The 11,849-nt window shown below is 36.8% G+C and overlaps 1 long non-coding RNA gene across 1 annotated transcript; it reads right to left on the bottom strand.

Moving 5' to 3' along the window:
- Positions 1–1,439: 1,439 nt before the first annotated feature.
- LOC127085253 (uncharacterized) lies at positions 1,440–3,241 on the bottom strand. Its single transcript, XR_007789053.1, has 2 exons — positions 2,395–3,241; positions 1,440–2,275 (listed from the first exon to the last, which is right to left on the bottom strand). It is a non-coding gene; the product is annotated as an uncharacterized LOC127085253 (long non-coding RNA).
- Between the last annotated feature and the right edge of the window lie 8,608 nt (positions 3,242–11,849).

Genomic DNA, 11,849 nt, shown 5'->3' with positions numbered 1-11,849 from the left:
ATTGGAATCAGAATTTAGTGATAAGTGCATTTGATTTGATAATATTCTGGTGTTGATAATCTCTATCGTTCCTATTCAAATCCAGCAATAAATTCGCGTGTCCGGTTTTCTAGTAGCGGTTTAGATTAGACGGAAGTCGATTCGGGACTGTAATTTTCCGCTAAGTTTCAATAACTCTGATAAGATTTTTTAAATCCGCTTGTTAAAAGAGGTGATCTATTTACCCCCCCCCCTCTCGATCACTAGCCACACCGTCTAACAACCTTCATAGGTAGCACATAGAGATTCAAAGATAGTCTTAGCAGTAGACTTATCAGTAATATTTATGTACTCAGAATGAGACATGACATCAACAAGATGCAACTCACTTTATGATGATTTCTATAAAAAAATTGATCTGGAGTGAGGGACTTTCTATTAGAAACCATTCCAACACCATTGACTTGAAAGCCAATAACATCCTCCAAGATGTCTCAAACCTCATCATCCAACCCAATGATGTGAGTGTACATCTTGCTCTACCACAATTCAAATTCAATAGAGTTACCACTTGTCATACCTCAAAATTTGCCCTCCTTTTTTGCTTTTCATCTAACCTATAACTGGAGATCCATCTAGACTCATTCATGTGCATCATTCATTCATGATCAACATTTGCTAACAAGCATCATATGTCCAATGCTTATGATTAATGAAAACAAGGGTTTTGCTTGAGGAGTATGGTTTTCCTCATCATATGGGTTGAAACCCTAACCGCTTGATTCTTTCGAACCTTAACTTCTGAGGTCTACACCATGACATTCATCTAGGCATCCTAACCTTAATTATTGACTATGCTCCTTTGAGATCTTCTTGCTTGACTTTCTGTGCATTGGCATGACTTCTACACCCAAATAGTGGGTCCATGGTTCGAGATGTTGCTTGGGGAGCTTTGTGTTGTGTTTGAAACCCCAATCAGGGATAAGTGGTATTCAGGTGCTTTGTTGGGTTGAATTTGTTATATAAGGTTCATCAAAACCCTAGATTTTGATTTGGGAGGTTTGTAAATCATCTAACTTGCATTGAGGTGTTGGAAACCCTAGTTGGGATTCATGGAATTGTTGCACTAGTTGAGTTGACATCCCACTTGGCTTGAGGTTTTTGTTTACGCCTTGGCATTGTGATTTTGACTTAGCTAAATCCTAATTCATGGTGTTGTATGATTGCTTCAAGGCAGGTTTTCATTCATGTTTCATTGACTTCATGGTATCATGATCCATTTGATCTGAGTCTTATTTCATTCACACTTCATTCATTATTTTCATGGTTTTATTAAAATGTCAAGATTCATTCATGCTTTTATTTATAGTCTCGTTGATATAAACTCATTGTTCATTTGATCAAGTCATTCCATGACCCATTAATTCCATTTCATTCATTCATTCAAACATGTTCAAAAGTGCACTGAAAGCTTTTGTTTTAAGTTGATTTCATATTGAACAAGAAAGAAAGCCAAGCCATTATGCCTCACACATGAGCCCATGCATCAAAACTAAGGAAAAACCATTTTTTCCTGATGGTAATCGATTACCATGTTTGAGTAATCGATTACCCTACTTCCAGTAGCCAAAAAAACCATTTTTCATGATGGTAATTGATTACCATGTTTGGGTAATCGATTACACTGCTTCCAATAGCCAAGAAAACCAATTTTTTCATGATGATAATCGATTACCATATCTAGGATAATTGATTACACCTGGGACAATAGCCAAAATGCTGCATTTTTTCAGCAGTAAGGCAATTTCCTTTGCACTCCAAACCAGTTCCAATGTTTGCATCAATGCACAGTATAACCTTTACATAATTATGTAGCAACCAACCATATCACTCATGCATTGAACCAAGCTCCTAACACTTCAATTCACCAAACTTCTCAACATTTGTGAATCACTCATAACAGTCCCAAGTTAACTCCAAACCACTTCAAACTAATTCTAAACCACTTCAACTAACTCCAAGCCTCATTTAACCAATTTCAAGCCTCAGAAAACTAACTCCTAACGTCCATTTGATCCAAACCTATAACTTATATAAACACATCACTCCCATAGCCAAAAAAATATCAGAACTTGATCATCACTCTCAAATTACTCATTGCAAGTTCAACTTTTCTCCTCTCACTTCATCTTCCCCAATTCTTCTCCCTACACCAAAACTGAAATCACCATTGGAGCAAGCTTCACATTGAATTTTGTTATCAATTGAGCTAAACCTCTTGCATTCAACATTATTCCTACATTCACATAATCAACATCAACAACCACAATCAAGTTCAGAATTTTTTTGGAGTCGATTCTTGAAGAAGAGGAGTTCATAGCAGAAGTAGAAGATTAAAGGTCCAAAGTAGCATACCTCTGGTTTTTACTTTATCTTCTTCATCTCCAACACTAAAATTCCAAGAACAAAACTTCGTTCTTGCAGGTCGGTGAATTTTCATCCTTGCTTATTTGCTGAATTTTTGATACCACAATATAGCTTGTGTACTGGGGAATAAAACCCCCAAGTTTTGGTGGTTTGATTCTCCTTCATCCCCATTTAATTTTAGATTTTATGCTTAGGATTCTTTAATGGCTCAATTTCCAGAATTGATTAACTTGTGGTTAAAATATATGATAGATTAGGATATAAGAGGTTGAGAGGAGTAGGAAGATAATACTTTTTCTGGATTTTGGCCAACTCCGACGCAGTGGTGCCGGAGCTCCAGTGGTGGTTCTCTTTTGACATGAAAAATTGAATTTGGTGTGTAGAGATGATGAATTATTGTTTCTGAATTTTTCTCTCATTTCCTTTGCAAATTCGGTTGAGCTTAGCCATTAAGCCTAATATTTTGCTCTCCACACCCCTGTTTTGCTCAACAACATGCTTGTTGAACCCAACTATATTTATTTATATTTGGGCTCATTTTGTTGGGCCCAAAATCCCTATTTCTGAATTTTGCACTCTATGTTCGGGTTCAACAATTACATTAACCTAAACACAACTAATGAACCTAACTAACTACACATTAATCCTAATTTCTAATTGATCCTAAAATTTTAATTAAATCTACATCACCCTAACCTCTAATTATCAAGAATTTTTAAAGAACTCAATAGCCTAAACATTACTCTAATCCTAATTAGGATAAAAAATGAAAAGGTTAGCAAGAGCAATAGTGGGATTCCCAGGCAGAGGGGTTCAGAAGGCCCATTCGGGGGATTGGTCACTATCTGAATACAGATTTGGGCCTGAATTGGCAAGCCCAACGCAGTAGAGGCAAGGGACTGTGGTCATGAAGTGAGTATGGGTGTGTAGCGAGCAAATCGTTTGGGCCTGAGGCCCAAACCCGCATCCGGACGTCACAAACTTACGTGACCTTTCCCCTTCTCCAAGCTCCGCGGCCAAACGAAAGAAGGAATCAATAAGCGCTTCCTCCAAGCCAGATTAACGGCGGTGCGGCGCTTTCGAGTCTTTATCGATGCATGTCGGGGTTCGACGCACTCCTTCGTCTCGTGATCGAGTATCCAAAGGAACCCCCAAAATCAACAGAGAAGAAGGAGCTTATGTGAATAAGCTCTGGCGGAAACTTGATTGCGTTTGTTTATAACACCGTGTCTCCAGGGTTGCTTCAACTCGGCGGTTCACAAGTCCGAATTCAACATAACAGCGATCGGAAACTCAACAGCGTCGATGCAGAATCAAAACAAATTCCGCATTGAAATATGGAGACAGAAGACTTACCAGTCCAGTCGCGGCTTGCAAGAAAGGAAATGGATTCGGTGTGTGTTCTCTTCGATTCGTGCTCCGTCAACGGACGGATTGCTACCTTCGCGGATTCGGTTGTGCATGATTCAGAGTTTGGAACGGATGATCGTGTCGGATTCTTGAAAGACTCTTGAGCGAGGGAGGTTGGAGAATTAGCGTAGATGAAGCAGCTGGAAGTTCAAGTGATCTTGCCGAAGCTTCAAGTTGTAGAGGTTTTGCAGAAGCTTGAAGTTGCATAGGTTTTGTAGAAGCTTGAAGTTGCAGAGATTTTTTAGTAACCTCTTCAAATGGGGCTTTGTGGTGTTCATATAGGGACTCAATCCTAACCGACTCGGGCAGATTTTAGGGCAGCCAGGTCAGTGAGTTTATTGACAGTTATTTGGTGAAGGAAAAGTTGTTAGAAAAATCTGTTGAGTTAGTTAGATCACAGATTTGGTAAGTTAGTTATTGTGAAAAGTTAGTGGGGTTGCTTTGGAATGAAATCGCATGGTTACGGTGTGCAAAGTAACTTTTGTGATCCTCTTCCTTATGATTCACATTTAGTTCAAATTCTGCTCTCGTTTCAAACTTGTTAATTTGTTTTTATTTCATTTTTTATTTCAAGCCGAGATGGCGGCATGACTTGATGCTTGCAGGATTCTTGATGGGGATTGAAGGTCGTTTGAGCGAGCGTCATTTGTTGGATACACTTAACACCTGACAGCTGTTCGTGCGAAGGCTCATGTGCAAAGCGATGACGCGGATCCGTTGTGACTCCCAGCATTCGGTATTGACCAAGTCTCCCGAGTCTAGTATCCGCTTTGCATTGCTTTCTTCCTTTGCATTTAATGACTAAAATTCTGCCGACACCGTAGGTCATAGTTGAATTGTTCTGAATTATGTTGAGTCTGAATTTTGGTTTCACACCAATCGCCAAGCCCTATTATGCTATTGTCGGACCTGCCACGCCGCTATTGTCATGCAGGTAACCACTAGACTGTTAGGACTTATGCTAATTGTTAGGACTTACATTGAATTTGTCGGACCTGCGAAATATGTAACAAAGTTAATATGAACAAAGTTGATTCCAATAGGCTGATGTTCCGAAACGGGTTTGTCAATTCTCTTTTGGTGAAGTTAATTGAAAATTAAGCTTTTTATAGGCTGAATCAAATGCGAAACGGTGTTCGTGCTTCCATTGGTGAAGGTTTTTTTGAAGATTAAGATTTAAATGACAGCCTGTCCTAAAGCAGGTGTGAGTGATAATTAACCACAAGTGATATGAAATGGATGCAAGATGGTGGGCTTAAAATGGTCGAATTCTAGTCAGTTGACTTTGGTCAACTGTTTGACCAAAAAGTCAATAGTTAATTGAAGTCAACTGAAGGTCGCCAACCAATTTCTTATGATTTTGTATGCGTATCGTACAGACATTGATGTGCTATTGTATGAAATGAAATGGAAGCTTCTTGCATGAAAAAAGTTCTTACGATTTAATGACTCAAATGCAATATTTCCCTCAGAAATCAGGTTCAAAATCACTTTGAAATCGTGGTCTTGAATGAATTATGAACTATGAATAAAAACTTGAATGACAAAGCTATGAACCAAATGAGGCATCACACAAATGAATGCGAGGACTCGTGATCAACAGATGAACTTGATGCATGATTCTGATGGCAATGGTATGATGCAACTCAAAATGACCCACTCAAAATGACCCATTAAACCCCTTCCATAATCCAGGGTTTCACATCAATGATCATGAGAAACCAATATTAGGGTTTCACAACCTTAATGCCAGTTCTCTGATCAAGAACTAGGGTTTTGGTGAATCCCATATCGAAAAGCCAACCAACCAAGGTACCTACCATCCCTGATTTGGGTTTCAACATAAAGCTCCACAAATCACCTCCCAATCCTTGGGTCCCCCAATTAGGGTTCAGGAGCCAAGTCCATGCACAGAAGATAAAAAACAAGATCTCCATGAAATCAAGGTCAGGAATTATAGTTTCAACCCATACAATGTGTAATGCCACAATCTCCGAGAGAGAACCTGATTTTTAATAGCCACAAACTAAAATCTAAGACGCTTGAGGGCAAGTTTTAGGATACAACAATGTTGTATGGTTGATTCAAGGCAGATTTGCATTCATGATTCATTGACTTCATGGTCTCATGATCCATTTGATCTGAGTCTTATTTCATTCCCACTTCATCCATTATTTTCATGGTTTTATTAAAATTTCAAGGTTCATTCATGCTTTGATTTATAGTCCATTTGATACAAATTCATTGTCCATTTGATCAAGTCATTCCATGACCCATTAGTTCCATTTCATTCATTCATTCAACATGTTCAAAAGTGCATTGAAAGCTTTTGTTTCAAGTTGATTTCATATTGAACAAGAAAGAAAGCTAAGCCATTATGCCTCACACATGAACCCATGCATCAAAACTAAGGAAAAAGCCATTTTTTCATGATGGCAATCGATTACCATGTTTGGGTAATCGATTACCCTGCTTCCAGTAACCAAAAAACCATTTTTTTCATGATGGTAATCTATTACCATGTTTGGATAATTGATTACACTGCTTTCAGTAGCCAAAAAAACCATTTTTTCATGATGGTAATCAATTACAATGTCTAGGGTAATCGATTACACCTAGGACAATAGCTAAAATGATGCATTTTTTCAACAATAATGCAGTTTCCTTTACACTCCAAACCAGTCCCAATGTTTGCATCAATACACATTGTAACCTTTACATAATTATGCAGCAACCAACCATATCACTCATGCATTGAACCAAGTTCCTAACACTTCAATTCACCAAACTTCTCAATATTATGAGACAGTCATAACAGTCTCAAGCTAACTCCAAACCACTTCAAACTAATTCCAAACCACTTCAACTAACTCTAAGCTTCATTTAACTAATTCTAAGCCTCACAAAACTAACTCCGAACCTCCAGTTGATCCAAACCTATAACCTATTTAAACACATCATTCTGATAACCAAAAAAATCTCAAAACTTGATCATCACTCTCAAATTACTCATTGCAAGTTCAACTTTTATCCTCTCACTTCATCTTCCTCAATTATTCTCCCTACACCAAAGCTCAAATCACCATTGGAGCAAGCTTCACATTGAAGTTTGTTATCAATTGAACTAAACCTCTTGCATTCAACATTATTCCCACATTCACATAATCAACATCAACAACAATCAAATTCAGAATTTTTTCGGAGTCGATTCTTGAAGAAGAGGAGTTCATAGCAGAAGTAGAAGATTAAAGGTTCAAAGTAGCATACATATGGTTTTCACTTCATCTTCTTCATTTCCAACACTAAAATTCCAAGAACAAAACTCTGTTATTGCAGGTCGGTGAATTTTAATCCTTGCTTATTTGTTGGATTTTTGATACCACAATGTAGCTTGTGTAGTGGAGAATCAAAACCCTAAGGTTTGATGGTTTGATTCTCCTCCATCCCCATTTAATTTCAGATTATGTGCTTAGGATTCTTGAATTTAATGGCTCAATTTCCAGAATTGATTAACTTGTGGTTAGAATATATGATAGATTAGGATAGAAGAGGTTGAGAGGAGTATGAAGATAATACTTTTTCTTGATTCCAGCCAACTCCGCCACCTCCGATGCGGTGGTGCCGGAGCTAGATAGTATTTTTTCTTGATTCCAACCAACTCCGACACCTCCGACGCGGTGGTGTCAGAGCTCCAGTGGTGGTTCTCTTTTGACATGAAAAATTGAATTTGGTGTCTAGAGATGATGAATTATTGTTGCTGAATTTTTCTCTCATTTCCTTTGCAAATTCTTTTGGGCTTAGCCATTAAGCCCAATATTTTGCTTTTCACACCCCTATTTTGCTTAGTAATATACTTGCTAAATCCAACTACATTTATTTGTATTTGGGCTCATTCTGTTGGGTCCAAATGCCCTATTGCTGAATTCTGCACTCTATGTTCGGGTTCTGCTCCTCTTTCCTTGAGCTTGTTTATGATCTTAGGATTATTAGATTAGAATTTTAGAAATTTTGAGTTTTGTTTAGTAATAGAATTTTCAGAAATGATGATAATTAGTTTTAATTAGATTTTTAGGAAATTAGAACTAACTAGATTTAATTGATTTTCATTAGGATTTCATGATTGAAAAGATCATTTTCCCTCTTGGAAATTGGTTTTACTATAACATATATAGGCTCCTTTAGGACTAAATTTTGACTTAGAATATTAGCTAGTTTAATCAAGTTTGGATTAACAATTGCATTCCCCTCTAGTTTTAGAACTTAGAGATATTCTAACTATCAATTAGCCCTTTAGGTTGTATATTCACTTTCAACTAACTTTTTTCCAACTGTTTAAGTTGATCAAAGTATGCTTTGATCAACTAAATTCTTTGATTGTGCTTAATCTCTCCAAGCTTAGTCAAGTGATCAAAAGAACCTTGATCACTTGATAGGGCAAGTCCTTATGTTCAAGCTGTACTGGATACTGGATCTCCAATTTCAATCAAGATTCAAAGGCAAAGATCAAGATGATAATTAGTTTTAATTAGATTTTTAGGAAATTAGAACTAACTAGATTTAATTGATTTTAATTAGGATTTCATGATTGAAAAGAACATTTTCCCTCTTGGAAATTGGTTTTACTATAACATATATAGGCTCCTTTAGGACTAAATTTTGACTTAGAATATTAGCTAGTTTAATCAAGTTTGGATTAACAATTGCATTCCCCTCTAGTTTTAGAACTTAGAGATATTCTTATTCTAACTATCAATTAGCCCTTTAGGTTGTATATTCACTTTCAACTAACTTTTTTCCAACTGTTTAAGTTGATCAAAGTATGCTTTGATCAACTAAATCCTTTGATTGTGCTTAATCTCTCCAAGCTTATTCAAGTGATCAAAAGAACCTTGATCACTTGATAGGGCAAGTCCTTATGTTCAAGCTGTACTGGATACTGGATCTCCAATTTCAATCAAGATTCAAAGGCAAAGATCAAGATGATAATTAGTTTTAATTAGATTTTTAGGAAATTAGAACTAACTAGATTTAATTGATTTTCATTAGGATTTCATGATTGAAAAGAACATTTTCCCTCTTGGAAATTGGTTTTACTATAACATATATAGGCTCCTTTAGGACTAAATTTTGACTTAGAATATTAGCTAGTTTAATCAAGTTTGGATTAACAATTGCATTCTCCTCTAGTTTTAGAACTTAGAGATATTCTAACTATCAATTAGCCCTTTAGGTTGTATATTCATTTTCAACTAACTTTTTTCCAACTGTTTAAGTTGATCAAAGTATGCTTTGATCAACTAAATCCTTTGATTGTGCTTAATCTCTCCAAGCTTAGTCAAGTGATCAAAAGAACCTTGATCACTTGATAGGGCAAGTCCTTATGTTCAAGCTGTATTGGATACTGGATCTCCAATTTCAATCAAGATTCAAAGGCAAAGATCAAGAGTTCAAGCAATGCAAATCAACACAAGAATGAACTACTACTCAAGCACTACAAAGGTCAAATTCAACACTTGTCGATCATGAGCCAAGTTGTGTGCCATGAGTCTTAAGAAGTAGAGAAGGAATGAGAGTGAAGAATTTCTATCCTCATTCTGAATATCTTTGGGTACATGACAAATGACTCAGTTGCTCATCGTATTCACTTCTATTCGTAGACTTTAGCAAAATTTGATTCAAGTTGATTGTCAAGTCTATTCTTTCTCCATAGACAAACCTTCATCACAGGAAGCTGCAAGGAAATTTAACTTCAACACTCATAGGTTATGATCAAATTGCGTGACACGGGCCTTAAGTAGTAGAGAAGGGGTGAGAGTGGAGAATTCCTATCCTCGTTCTGAATATCTTTGGATGCGGGATGAATGGCCCAGTTGCTCATTGTATTCATCTCTATTCATAGACTTTAGTGCAATTTAAATCGAATAATTGATAAGTCTTTCTACACAAACGTGAAGATCAGATTGAAGATCAGACTTTCAACCTTCCAGGGTTTCTTTCTTCTTTCCCTTTTGTTCTCTCTCAGTAAAACTAAAACTATTTTGTAGATAAACTCAAAAATAATTAACCACACGATTAGGATTGTACGACACGAGCTTTAAGCAATGAAGAAAGGATGAGGGTGAAGAATTCCTATCCTCATTCTGAATATATTTGGATGCGGGACGAATGACCCAGTTGCTCACTGTATCATCTTCATTCATAGACTTTAATATGATTCAAATCATGACCTCATTTCAGAATAAAAGCAAACTCACCTCATCAAACTCAGTTTTGCCTTTGGGTTTCATTTTTAGTTTAAAACCTTTTCAGTAAGGACGTGTTACTTCCGTTCTACCGTGAGCGACGCTTAAGTCTCCATGTGCGAGCAAGCAATGTTTAATTGCTAGAATGTGATCTGAGTTCATCCATTCTACCGCAAACATACAGACGCTTAAGACTCTCATGCTCAAGCATACAAGTCAGTCGACAGTAGAACGCGGACGTTAATATTGTTAACTAAAAACAACTAACACATCCGTCCTAGTTCCACGAACTACAGAGCTCTGATTTCCTCATTGCACAAATAAGGATACGTAGGTATGAGGGCCCAAATCCTTGGTGAGCACACTTATCTATTTCTTACCTTTTTCACATATATTTATTAACCCTCGTTTCCCCTTTTCGCGAGTAATCTTCAGATAATAACACTTATTCTTGCAAAGAACATTGAAAACGGTTCACATGGAGTACCATGGATGTTAGGGGTGCTAATATTTTCCCCTTGCATAACCAACTTTCTTATCCATTTCTCTTTCCCCCGGATTTTATCGATGTTTTCTCTTTCCTTCGGGAATAAATAAAGTTCGATGGCGACTCTGTTGTATCCTTAATTATAGAATATGCAGGTAACCTATGAGACTGACGATCAATCGACTATTCCATTAACACGTGGCTTAACACGTTTTCTCACAAGTCATAATGAAGGAGTACTAGGTCGGATCGTGCTCTCCAGTTGACTCCGTCCTTTAGCGTCCAAGTACCCTATATGCTATTTATAGGTAAAAAAAAATGACATACCAAATTCTTTGTGCCTGACCGATGTAATTTCAGTTCAGAGTCCCTCATCAAGAACTAAACTTATATGGGTGACGTGGTTAAAGTGGGACATTCCAATCTAGTTAGTTTGGATGGTTGCTTAACCAACAACTTATACAAGTGTTTTAAACCATCATAACTTTCATCTTCACCCTATCCCACTTACCTAGTTAGTGACACTACCATTGAAACTATTAACATTGAACTCACTCATCAATTACCCTTAATTTATCGTTTAATGTGCTGCGAGGAGATCTTTATTAAATAATTATAAGTGCAAGTGCAAGGTCACACGTTGTCGTTGACATCGCCGGTGTATTTACTTCCAATTCCAACTGCGGATGGATTACAATATTACATGGTGCCACTAACTTTTGCAATTTGGATTTACGTTTCGATTTGACCATTGTTTGAAACTCTGACGCAATGAATCACATAGTACACCTTTTAATAAAAAAAAATTAGAAATGTCAATATTCGTTTACATAAGTGATACAACCACATGCGTAGGTGTTTTGAAAAACTAGCAGGCTACAAAATTTAAGCAAACTACATATGTGTAATACATTCATCCATCAAGTTCTGTTGTTGAACATTGTCTTCCATAACTAACAAGTTGAAACAAGCACGTCACCTTTCACTACTCAACTAATGTATTTACCCGCCTTTACTGCCGATTGCATGCAAAACAAAGCCAAATATAACAATCTTTCCTATGAAGCTGACTTTGTTTTTCATCATGAGCAATCATATGATTTCAACTTCAGCTGATGGAGAATTTTGAATCAAGAACTCCCGTGGCTTTATTTTCTTTAACTTGGCTTCAATCAGAATCTGGCGAAATCCATATATAAGTGGTTTTTTTTTTACTTTCAATAACTTCAAGTACCCAAGGAAAGGAGCGGGCTTAAATAAACCAGTCTTAAAGAAGTCATAGTATTGATACCTCTTAAAAGTAC

The sequence above is a fragment of the Lathyrus oleraceus genome, chromosome 5 (genome assembly GCF_024323335.1).
Source record: "Lathyrus oleraceus cultivar Zhongwan6 chromosome 5, CAAS_Psat_ZW6_1.0, whole genome shotgun sequence".
Taxonomy (NCBI): Eukaryota; Viridiplantae; Streptophyta; class Magnoliopsida; order Fabales; family Fabaceae; genus Lathyrus; species Lathyrus oleraceus.
This window is presented reverse-complemented; position numbering and strand designations above follow the sequence as displayed.